This window comes from Pituophis catenifer, unplaced genomic scaffold (genome assembly GCF_029215685.1).
Source record: "Pituophis catenifer annectens isolate HBS135680 unplaced genomic scaffold, rPitCat1.0.hap2 SCAF_1, whole genome shotgun sequence".
Taxonomy (NCBI): domain Eukaryota; kingdom Metazoa; phylum Chordata; class Lepidosauria; order Squamata; family Colubridae; genus Pituophis; species Pituophis catenifer.
In genome coordinates, this window is record NW_027256881.1 from 343635258 (window position 1) to 343648108 (window position 12851).

At 45.1% G+C, this 12851-nt stretch overlaps 1 protein-coding gene across 3 annotated transcripts in view; it reads right to left on the reverse strand.

Annotated features, from left to right (window-relative positions):
- Positions 1 to 12851, reverse strand: part of KDM4B (lysine demethylase 4B) — a 256770-nt gene that overhangs the window by 156989 nt on the left and 86930 nt on the right. The gene's annotated exons all lie outside the window — the stretch shown is intronic.

A 12851-nucleotide genomic window follows, 5' to 3' on the forward strand; every position in this document is an offset into this window, starting at 1 on the left:
CTTGTGGACCAAAACGCAAGTACAACGTAGAAATATTTTAATGAGCCCCTCTAATGAAATAAAGTGCTTAATAAAAGCCAGGGCCAGCGTATGTTGAAATGTGTTAAAAGGCACTCTGTTCGTCACGCAATGTATGGGGTTGAAACCTGGACCGTTCTTGCAAAAAAAAGAAAAAGAAAATTTCCTTGCTCAATCAAGCAAACTCCTTTTGCCAACATTTTCATTATTACGGCAGCCGTGTGCCATGCAAATGAATTACAAGAAGCCAAACAAGCGAGTTTCACTGCAGCCCTGGTGTTATTTCTTCGCTATCCTTCTGCGTTTGTCGAGGTCTATGGAAATGAAATGCTTTTCACGCTGATGATAAGGCAGGCAAGCGGCCAAAACCCAGCCTTAGCTCTTCATGCTGAACGCAGAAAAGGATTTAAAAAAAAAAAAAAATTCTATTGTGCAGGACACAACAAATTTGCTTTGAATCGCACAATCGGGCAAAAAGTTGGGGCATTGGCTGTTAAAGGGAGGACTTCTTTCCCTTTTGCCCTAGCCCTTGACTCCCTCGATAAGGGGAAACCAGTCAAAGGTTTATCATCCCTACAGTTCTCTCCCTCCTGAATCAACCGCCTCAACAAACCCACAAACGGATCGCAAATGTATAGTAGACTCTCCCACTTGGGATTCTTCAGCTAGAAACTCTGTGGAGGCCATGAGCCTTTTGAGAGGACCACTAGGGCTCTGGACATCATTTTCATAGAATCATAGGGCTGTGTTGTGGCCTGCCAGATTCAGACAGTGAGGAGGTTGGGGAGGAACATGGGCCAGTCCTGGAGTCTGAGGAAGGCTCTGATGAGGGCTCTACATCGGAGGCAGAGATGGGGCCAGGGCCGTCTGACAGGTATCAGCTACCTTTGGAATCAGACATCAGTGAGGCAGAAGAACAGCTGGATCCTGTTCCCAGTGTGCGCATGCGCAGAGCTGCCAGGAGAAGGGGACAGCTAAGGAACAAGGGTCGACTCAGGAGTAAAGCCACAGGTGGACGGTGAATGGCCCCTCCCGGAGGGAATAAAAGAGGAACGAAGGGGAGGGGAGTTCATTTGGGTGAAGATCTGTTCCTGCATTCTTACCAAGTATTGTCGGTTACAGTGTGGAGTCTGAAAGATATCAGCCTGGCCACTCTCCAAGCCTGATAAAGGTCAGTAATGGTGAACTATCTTGAAAGACTGTGGGAGAGGAAAGACTTTGCTGGAGAGGAATTCACTGTCAGTTAAATAAAAGGGGTTTATCAGGATGAGGACTCGGCTTCATGCTGCTGGGGAAGCCTAGGTCAGAACAGGCTGGAAGGGACCTCAGAGGTCTTCTAATACAACCCCCTGCCCAGTGGTGGGCTGCAACCGGTTCTGTGAGCGCGTAAGTGTTCCTAATGCGCTTGCGCGCAACATTCAAGATACAGTAATTTGAAGCTCAGCTGCTTACTTTCTAAGGCAGCCCCAAGCAGGAGAAGAGCGGAGGCACAGAAATCAGCTGTGCCGTGCAAATCAGCTGAGCCAAAGAGAAGGAAATATAGGACAGGATAGGGGTGAGCGGGTGGGCGGGGCCAGCTGATGGTCAGAACTACCGGTTCGCTAGGAACCTGTCCAAACCGGCAGCAGCCCACCACTGCCTCTGCCCAAGGCAGGAATCTTTATACCATCCCAAACAAATAGCTGTCCAATCTTTTCTTGAAACTCTCCAGTGATGGAGGACAGCTACTGGAGACAAGTCCTTCCACTAATTCTAAATGCTCACAGTCAGGAGATTCCTTCTTAGTTCTAGATTGCTTCTCTCCTTGATTAGTTTCCATCTGTTACTTCTTGTCCTGCCTTCTGGTGCTCTTCTCTGTGACAGTTCATAAATTTGAGTCAGTTGCCAAGCGTCCGAAGGTAAATCACATGGCCATGGCGATGTTACAATGGTCGTAAGTATGAAAAATGGTGATTAGTTGCTTTTTTCAGTGCCATTGTAACTTTGAACGGTCACTAAATGAAGTGTTGTAAGTCAAGGACTACCTGTACTGGAAGACTGCTACCACTTTATCCCAGTGTCCTTCTCTTCGTTAGACTAGACATGCCCAGTTTCTACAGTTTTTTCATTGTATGTTTTAGCCTGCAGACCCTTAAGCATCTATGTGGCTTTTCTCTCTCCTCTTTCTAGGGTCTCAAACATCGAACTTTGCTAGATCAGAAGATAGCAAAGATGGTCCTTCACTCTGACCTGGCAGGAAAGCTCTAGTATTTTTCATGGGATATGATAAGACAGACCACAATTCTGTTTGAGACGGTGAAAATTCCCTCCCACATTCATGTTACTTTGAGTTGTTGTCATAGGAGAGCTGTGCGAATCCACGGTGACAAAAGTTATTAGAAAAAGTGCATCTGGGGGGACCCTCAAAAGTTAAAAACATCAGAAACAGAAGAAGCAGCTTTTTTGAAGGCACCGTCTGCACGCCCCACTATAGAGCTCAGCGCTCACAAAAGCTTTTGCCTTTCAATCAAACCTCTTAAATCGGAAAAGGTGTTACCGGATTCCTGATTTTTAATCTGGTATGTCAATCTTATCATTCCATGTGCTACAGCCACGTTGCATTCGGCATACAATCTGGCTTTTTTCTGCCTCTTCTAATCAGATGCTTTGCTGGCTTCACTTTTCCAAGAGGAACCGCATGTTCCAAATCTTAAAAGATTATTTTATCTTTCTTTTCAGTGTTTCCCCTCCTTGTGGACGATGCTCTGCAGTGGGGTATGCAGGCAGTGGCTTCTGAAAAGCCCAACAGCCCAACGGAGCTTGCCGCTCCTTCTGATGTATTTTTAACCCTTGTTAAACCACCCAGATTCTCCGCTGTCAAAGTGGACGACCGCAGAAACTGAAGAAATGAGAAAACATGTGGTAGAACATCAGGAAGAGGACATGCATCACCTTCCAGATTCTCCTTGTGCAAAGGAAAAAAAAAACCCTGCCCGTTATATGAATGCTTTTGATCTTATCGTTCAGGAAAAATTTGATTTATTCCCCATGGATCCTTCAATTCGAGGGTTTGATGTGGAGACTTATCAAAAAGGAATTCCATAGCACAATAGGTTCTTCCAGTTGCTGTGGAACAGGTGTTCTTGACGTATCTGCATTCTTACTTTTTTTTTCTTTCCTTTTTAATCTCTTCACTTTAAATGATTATGTAGCATTGACCGGGACTGCTAGAGGTGAGAGAATTATAAGTCAAGGCTCCTGTAAAGTACCCGCTGGGGAATGTTTTCTTTAATAGGATTTTCCTTCCCACTCAAAAATATTATAAATAAAAAAAGCAGGGTCTCATTAGATGCTGTGTCGAAGTCAAGCTAACGCCAAGGCAGAATTAACTCATTTGGGATTCAAGCAGCTGCCAAAGATACATACTGACTTTCTGACCAAGTGTTCAAGCTAGTACGGAGCAGCGTAGACAGGTTATTAAAAAAGGAGAAGGAAGGCTCAATTTTATTTGAGGTGGAGGGGGGAAAGCCTACAGATGGGCCCTATGCAACAAAATGAATTTTAATATGGAGAAAAGCTAAGTTTTACATTTAGGTAGGAAAAATAAAAGTATAGATTAGGCGAGACCTGGCTCAAAAACAGTCACTGTGAGAGGGACCTTGGAGTCCTGGTGGACGATCACTTGAATATGAGCCAGCCGTGTGCAACAGCTGCCAAAAAAGCTAAAACAATCCTGGGTTGTATAAACAGAAGCATAGAATCAAGATCACATAAAGCATTAGTACCGCTTTATAAAACCCTAGTAAGGCCACACCTGGAAGAGTGCAACCAATTTTGGTGACTGTACTACAAAAAAGATGTTGAGACTTTGGAAAAAGTTTAGAGAAGAGCAACTAAGAAGATCAAAGGCCTGAAGATTAAACATATGAAGAATATAAAGAGCCTTGGTGGCGCAGCAGACTAAAGCGCTGTTAAGTAACACCAGCTGCCTGCAATTACTGCAAGTTCAAATCTCACCAGGCTCAAGGTTGACTCAGCCTTCCATCCTTTCGAGGTAGGTAAAATGAGGACCTGGATTGTGGGGGCAATAAGCTGACTTTGTATAAAAAAGAACACCGCTTGGAGGGGGGCAAAAAAAGCCCTACTAAGCAGGTATATACAAAAGTATGAAGGCTATTGCTTAACGCATTGTAAGCCGCCCTGAGACTCCGGAGAAGGGTGGCATATAAATCGAACCAATAAATAAATAAATAAACCAAACATATGAAGAATGGTTTGGCTGGTCTAAAGAAAAGAAGAATTAGGGGTGACATGATAGCAAAACCCCTCATGTTTGATAGCAAACATGAGGGGCTGCCACAAAGAGAGGGGTCAATCTATTTTCCAAAGCACCGGAAGGCAGGACAAGAAGCAATGGATGGAAACTAATCAAAGGAGAGAAGCAACCTAGAACTAAGGAGAAATTTCCTGACAGTGAGAACAATTAACCAGTGGAACAGCTTGCCACCAGAAGCTATGGATGCTCCAACACTGGAGGTTTTTAAGCCAAGACTGGACAGCCATTTGTCTGGAATGGTATAGGGCAGTGATGGCTAACCTTTTTGCCATCGCATGCCAGGAGAGGGGGGGCGGGGGGGAGGGTCGCGCATGCACACGCAACCCCACCCACCCCCACTCCTGGCACATGATGGCCTGGTAGGCCCGTTTTTCTTTCTTACCTGATTCCAGGTCCTTTCTATGGATCTGGGAAGGTCGAAAACAGCCTTTCCCACTCCCTTGGAGGCCCTACGGAGGCTGAAAGGGCCCATTTCCCAACTCTCGGTGGGACAGGAAGTGATGTTTTTTGCTGTCCCCAGCCTCCAGAACCTCTCTAGGAGTCTCTAGGAGCCTCTCTAGGAGTCTGTAGGAGCCTCTCTAGGGTCTCTGGAGGCTGGGGACAGAAAAAAACGTCACTTCCTGTCCCACCGGGAGTCGGGAAATGGCCCTTTCAGCCTCCGTAGGGCCTCCAAGGGAGAGGGAAAGGCTGTTTTCGTCCTTCCCAGATAAATAGAGAGGATCTGGAGCCAGGTAAGAAAGAAAAACGGGCCTTCCCCACCCCCTCAGGCCTCCAGAGGCAGGAAACAGCCTGTTTCCCTACTTCTGGTGGGCCCAGAAGGCCTGAAAATCAGCTGTCCGGCGCTCGAATGCGCCCCAGAGCTGAGCTGGCGTGCCCACTAATATGGCTCCGCGTGCCACCTGTGGCACGCGTGCCATAGGTTCGCCATCACGGGTATAGAGTGAATTGGGCTAGAAAACCTCCGAGGTCCCTTCCAGCTCTGTTATCCTGATTTTTCAAGGTTTCTACTCAATATGCTATCAACTATTCAGATCCAGAAGTGTGGGTAAAAGTAGGGTGAGGAAGAGAGGGAGTGGACTTGGAGGGGGGGGGGAGAGACACGGGAGAAAGCTTACAAAAATAAAATATAATTCCAAGCCTTGAACAACAAAACATTAATCGATGTTACGTGATGGAGGGTTTGGGTTGTTTTTTTAAAGTGCAAAGAATTACTGGCTTCTGGCAACTTTTCCCCCCTGTACTAAAAGCATTTCAATTAGACTTATGAGTGCCTGCCACCCAGTTCACCGTCCTCCTCTGCAGTTCCTCTTTTTAATGCACAGTTTAAGTGGCTCTCATTAAAGCTCCTAATAAAGGAGCGCATTTTAAGTGATTAGCACCAATAACGTGGCAACCCATTAACGCTTCCCTCCACGGGTTCCGCCACCCTCCCAGTGTGCCCATTTAGAGCTCAGCTATTCATTTTGCGCATTACTCCCAAGCTTATGCTACGTTCTGAGCATCTTTGCAGCATGGGGCGAAGTGTGGGGTTAATGTTAGGTTCGGTTTCTCCCAGACAGTGCCACACACCATATCTTCTAAAACTTCCAACTGCAGCAGGGGAATTTATTATGAAGATCGAAATGTAGAAGCTACTGTGGTAAACAGACTTTAAGGTGAATTCATCCTTATAAAAACTGTGGGCAACACCAAGCACATAACACAGCCATTCTCCCTTCTCCTCTCTCTCTTCAGTTTCACGTTTGCATTAGTTGATCAACCTTTAGAATACAAAGGGAAATTCAAAAAAGGAATAGAAAACTAGAAGGATGTAATATGGTGTAAGGAGGGAAACAGATGGGGACTGCAGCCAAGAAATTAAAAGACGCTTGCTCCTGGGGAGAAAAGCTATGGCAAATCTAGACAGCATACTAAAAAGCAGAGACATCACCTTGCCAACAAAAGTGCGTATAGTCAAGGCGATGGTTTTCCCAGTTGCAATGGATGGCTGTGAAAGTTGGACCATAAGGAAGGCTGAGCGCCGAAGAATGGAGGCCTTTGAACCCTGGTGCTGGAGAAGACTCCTGCGAGTCCCTTGGACTGCAAGGTGATCCAACCGGTCAGCCCTACAGGAGATCAACCCTGACTGCTCTTTAGAAGACCAGATCCTGAAGAGGAAACTCAAATACTTTGGCCACCAAATGAGAAGGAAGGACTCCCTGGAGAAGAGCCTAATGCTGGGAAAGATTGAGGGCAAAAGAAGAAGGGGACGGCAGAGAACGAGGTGGCTGGATGGAGTCACTGAAGCAGTCGGCGTGAGCTTAAATGGACTCCAGAGGATGGTAGAGGACAGGAAGGCCTGGAGGAACGTTGTCCATGGGGTCGTGATGGTTGGATACAACTTCGCAACTAACAACAACAAAAGAGGGAAAAGGAAAGAAAAAGGCACCAACTTCTAACTCTCTTTAGCACAAAAGGTAACAACATTACAACCTCAACCTTTTACGTACGTACTAGCCATTTATGTAACAACAAACCTATCTAATTAGCAAAAACAAAATCGAAGTTTCATATATTTTTTTCATTGCAAGTACAAAATCTGGAAGAAATTTCCAAACAGAAACAAAGTTAAATATAATCTCTTCTTTGGATAAAAGAATCCATTTGACCATCTCTGCTTCTCTGTGCTATGGGGAATAATAATTAAGATCAAAATATAGAAGAGAAAGAGAAAGAGAGAAAGAATTCTTTATTGGCCAAGTGTGATTGAACACACAAGGAATTTGTCTTGGTGCATACCCTCTCGGAGTACATAAAAGAAAAAATACATTCATCAAGAATCATAAGGTACAACACTTAATGATAGCCATAGGGAAACAGTCAATATAAATCTTAAGGATATCAGCAACAAGGTTACAGTCATACAGTCATAAGTGGAAGGAGATGGGTGGTGGGAATGATGAGATTAATAGTAATGCAGACTTAGTGAATAGTTTGAGAGTGTTGAGGGAATTAGTTGTTTAGCAGAGTGATGGCATGGGGGAAAAAACTGTCCTTGTGTCTAGTTGTTCTGGTGTGCAGTGCTCTATAGCGTCGTTTTGAGGGTAGGAGTTGAAAGAGTTTATGTCCAGGATGCGAAGGGTCTGTAAATATTTTCAAGCCACTGCGGTAAACAGGCTTTAACGTTAATTCATCCTTACAACTGTGAGCAACACAAGCGCATAATGCAGCCATCTCCCTTCTCCTATCTCACAGTCTTATTTGGAGCATTGATAGTTTTGGAGAGAGCAGGATCCATTCTCGTACAATTTAGTTCAAATTCTCTCTCTCTGCTGACTTGAGGTATAAAGACCAGTGGCTACAGACACGTATAGATGTTAAATCTATGGAATCGAATTAGCAATTTGTTGCTGTTGTCACAAGCAGAGCTGGGAGGCTAGGATAAGACCGGCTTCTGAAAATACGGCACTTAATTCTTAAGGAAATTACTACGTTCTCAATTGTCCTTAAAAATCAAAATTGGGATTTAGCAGAATTAGGAGCTCACCTACGTCTTCTGAAATAAGAGAGTACATTTTCAATCTTCTGGGTTTGTTTCTTTGTTTTTTAACATCCCATGTAACATCTGTAACATTAATTAATTCGATATAGTGCAATCCTGGTTTTGCCAGCTAACTCATTACCAAGGGGAAAAGCTTAAGTGCATCTCAGATGGATGTGAGACATATATCAGGCGATCCAGATTAATGTGGCTTAGTCAGCAATTTCCAGGTATAAAAATATAGAAAGCCAAGTGGCAGTAAACACCACTCTTGTTTTTAATGAAAAGGAGGACTAGGGGAGTGACATGGTAGCAGCCTTTCAATATTTGAGGGGTTGTCGGAGAGAAGAGGGGATCAACCTATTCTCCATAAGTCACTTTTTTCAGTGCGGTTGTAACTTTGAATGGTCACTAAATGAACTGTTGTAAGTCGAGGACTACCTGTATTCCTGTTTGGGATGGGAAAGGGTTTGGTCAAGTGAGTTAGGTTTGAAGCGGGTTTGTAGAACTGGATATATCGGTGCTGGGTTCAGCCTGTAAAATCTTCAAAATTGAAACTCTGGAAAGGGTGCGGAGAAGAGCAACAAAGATGATTAGGAGACTAGAGGCTAAAATAGTATGAAGAACGGTTGCAGGAACTGGGTATGTCTAGTTTAATGAAAAGAAAGACTTGGGGTGACAAGATAGCAGTGTTCCAATATTTGAGGGGCTGCCACAAAGAAAAGGGGGGTCAAGCTATTCTCCAAAGCCCCTGAGGGCAGGACAAGAAGCAATGGATGGAAACTAAGCAAGGAGAGAAGCAACCTAGAACTAAGGAGAAATTTCCTGACAGTAAAAACAATTAAACCAGTGGAACAACTTGCTTCCAGAAGTTGTGGTTGCCCCATCATGGGAGGCTTTAAGGAAGTGAGTGGACAATCATGTGTCTGAAAGGGTATGGGGTTTCTTGTCTGATCAGAAGGTTGGACTCGAAGACCTCCAAGGCCCCTTCAAACTCTGTTATTCTGTTTTTGTGGGCGCAGAGGACAAGAGCTTTGATCTGACCTACCAAGGGGTTTCTAAGGATCCTCGCCAACAATCAGGTATGGAGACAGAGCTATGATCACCTTACTTGGGAGGAGTGCTGCTACTGAGGTGTTGTTCAAGAAGAACTGTGGGGTCTTTGGTGCTCTCTGAGCTTGATGGTTTTCTTACAGACGTTTCATGCTCCAAGCAGGTTACATCATCAGTGCTAGAAGGGAGTGGGGTTTTGTCTCTTTCCCTTGTGCGTGGTGGTGGTTCCTTGATTAGGCTGTTTAAGTAAAACGTATATCAAACCCTACTCCCTTCCAGCACTTGATGGCATTATCTAGTTGGGTTATGAAGAGGGGTTGGCTTCAGATCCTTTAGCAAAAGATTCACTGCCCCATTGCTGGGTGGGCGTGGCCATGGTGGGCATGGCCTAGTCGATCGCCTGCACCACAGCAGAGGGGGCTCTTTTTCACCCTCCCCAGGCTCTGGAGGCTTTCCTTGAGCCTCTGGGAGGCTCTGGGAGGGCAAAAACTGCTTCCCCCAGGAGGCCAGAGCCTCTATGGAGGCCGGAGGGGTGGGCGTGGCCAGCCAGGGGTGACATTTGGGCATTTGCCGAATCCCGGCAATCCTTGGCTAGAGGACTGCCTGAACACTGCCAAACCCCCAGGAGTTCATCCCTGGTTATGAAACATCTGCAAGACAACAACCAAGCTCAGGACGCACCAAGGACCTCACAGTTCAATCCTGAGCTACAAACATTCTCTTCTATGAAAGGACTCATGATCACACCAAGAATCAAATTATTCTTTTTTTTTCCCCCCCAAATACAACACATTCATCCAGATGGAACAGCTAAGAGCAAAACTACGTATCTGGACCAAATCATTACAATACAGTATTAACTTCCAAAAACAAAAGGGGGGTGGGCAGCAGAAGAAATAATATCCCATAGATTCAGTTTAACACAGACTTCCAAATTGTATTTTGAAACACAACGTAGGTCTACATCTTCTTATGGGCAATCGGGATTGATGGAGGTTTTTGTGCTGGCGGAAATGGCAGTTTTTGTAAAAGCTTGACATATGACCAAGAGAAAATGGTATGAATAAAAAAAATTGGTTTGCGACTCTCATTTTCCAGTCGCTGGTTTTCAATATGTTATTTCTATTTTGTGCAATGTCGCCAGAGGGAATGGCTTCCTAAGAGACGGGCGTGATGCTTTCCTTCATCCGGACACCTCATGTATTTTTTCTATTTATTTGACATTGAAGGGGCAACCCAATAACTAACTGCCTGCCTTTTTATTGTTCATTCCCTCCCCCACCCCCACCACCCTAATAGTCAGTTAGGTAAGAGTCAAGAGTCAAGAATCAAGCTTCACCCTTGGTCTGTATCCCACGGGTACTGAAAATCAAGAAGGGAAAATGCAGTTGAATAGAATAGAATAACAGAGTTGGAAGGGACCTTGGAGGTCTTCTAGTCCAGCCTCCTGCTTAGGCAGGAAACCATACACCACTTCAGACAAATGGCTGTCCAATCTCTTCTTTAAAACTTCCAGTGTTGGAGCATTCACAATTTCTGGTGGCAAGGAGTCCCACTGGTTAATTGTTCTAACTGCCAGGAAATTTCTCCTTAGTTCTAGGGTTGCTTCTCTCCTTGATTAGGAGAGTTGTTTAGTGAACACGTATTATGGGTAGTCTTTGACTTACAACAGTTCATTTAGTGACCGTTCATAGTTACAACGGCACTGAAAAAAGTGACTTTTATTATTTTTTTTTATTTAAATTTATATACCGCCCTTCTCCTGGTGGACTCAGGGCGGTGCACAGCCAAGTAAAAAACATCCAATACAAAAGTTAAAAATTTAAAAGAATTATATCCTTTGGCTGAAAAATTAAGAACCTTACGACTAAAACCCATTAAACAATTAAAAATCGAATATCTCAAAAACGGGGGGGGGGGGGGGGTTCACGCCAGCCCTGCTTGATGGAAGAGAAAAGTTTTTAGGGCGCGGCGAAAAGCCCGGAGATCTGATATCCTCCGTATCTCCGGGGGCAAATCGTTCCAGAGGGCAGGTGCTGCCACAGAGAAGGCCCTCCCTCTGGGGCTCGCCAGCCGACACTGCCTGTCTGACGGCACCCTGAGGAGTCCCTCTCTGTGGGAGCGTACTGGCCGGTGGGAGGCTATTGGCGGCAGAAGGCGGTCCCGCAAATACCCAGGTCCGATGCCATGGAGCGCTTTAAAGGTGGTAACCAGTACCTTGAAGCACACCCGGAAGTCCACCGGGAGCCAATGTAGCTCACGCAGGAGAGGTGTCACATGGGAATGCCCTCTCGCTCCCATAATCCCCCGCGCAGCCGCATTTTGCACCAGCTGGAGCCTCCGGGTGCACCTCAAGGGGAGCCCCATGTAGAGAGCATTGCAGTAGTCCAGGCGGGAAGTGACGAGTGCCTGAGTGACTGTGCGTAAGGAGTCCCGACCCAGAAAGGGACGCAACTGGCGAATCAGGCGAACCTGATGAAAAGCCCCCCTGGCCACGGCCGTCATATGCTCTTCTAAAGACAGCCGTGCATCCAGGAGGACACCCAAGTTGCGAGCCCTCTCCGTGGGGGCCAATAACTCGCCCCCAATAAGTGACTTATGATCACTTTTCACACTTACGATCGTTGCAGCATCCCCGTGGTCACGTGATTAGAATCCAGACTCTTGGCAACCGGTTCATATTTATGGCGGTCGCAGTGACCTTCTGACAAGCAAAATCAATGGGGAAGCCAGATTCACTCAATAACCGTGTTGGTAACTTAACAACCACAGTTAACAACTGTAGCGAGAAAGGTGGTAAAAATGAGTCAAAAATCACTTAACTGTCTCGCTTAGCAATGGAAATTTTGGGCTCAACTGTAGTCGCAAGTCGAGGACTACCTGTAGTTAATAGCCATTCTGTTTAGGCCAAGCTGAAGTGATAGTCTTAAACATTGTAAATGGCCCTGGGCAGGGGTGAAATGATCCCGGTTTGGACTGGATCGCCCGATCCAGTAGCAATGGCAGCAGGTGGTTCAGAGAACCGGTAGCAAAAATCCCTCCACCCCCCCCCATGCCCAGCTGAGCCGCGCTATCATCAGAGGCTTTTTTTTTTTTTTTTTTTACTTTTAAAAGCATTTTTTCTTCGGCCGAAAAAATGCTTTTAAAAGTTTTTTTAAAAAGCCAGGCAACTCAGCTGGGATCATCAGAGCCTTTTAAAAGCATCTTTCTACAACATCTTCGGCCAAAGAGATTGTAAAAAAATGCTTTTAAAAGTTTTTTTTTTAAAAGTTGGCCACGCCCACCCAGTCACATTACCCCCCCAAGCCACGCCCACAGAACCGGTAGTAACAATTTTTACATTTTACCACTGGCCCTGGGCCTCATTACGTAAACAAGAAGCTTCCATTGAGGTTTATATTATAAAAATATGGCATAAGCTCTTTTAAGTGAGCCTTCTGCTATTTCTCCTTGGCGCTCACTTTATCTTGATTATTTTGAAGAATAGAGAAGTCAGGTGTAATAGAACAGCTACTCAGAGTTATATTCTTAACGACAGTTAAAAAGGCAAAAGGGCACTAAGACAAAAGTCTATGCGTGACGGAAGAAAATTGAAACCTATTGAATTTAAGACAGATAAATTATCGTCCTTTTGATAGAAGCACTTCACTCGTAAGTAAATTTTTCACAGGCAAAAGTTCAGCATTGCTCCCAGTAAAAATACTGTGTATTAAACCAACCTTTTGGGCACCAGGGACTGGTTCCATGGAAAAACTGTTTTTCACGGAACCGGCTTCATCTGGGCATGTGCGATAGCGTGTGAAACTATTCCCTCCTCTGGTCCATGGAAAAATTGTTTTCCACTGACCAGGGAGAATGGTTTTTATGTGTTGGCAGGATTAGCAAAATGCTTTAAACCAGTCATTCCTAACATTTCCTTCACCGCAGAACCTCTTTAAATAACTT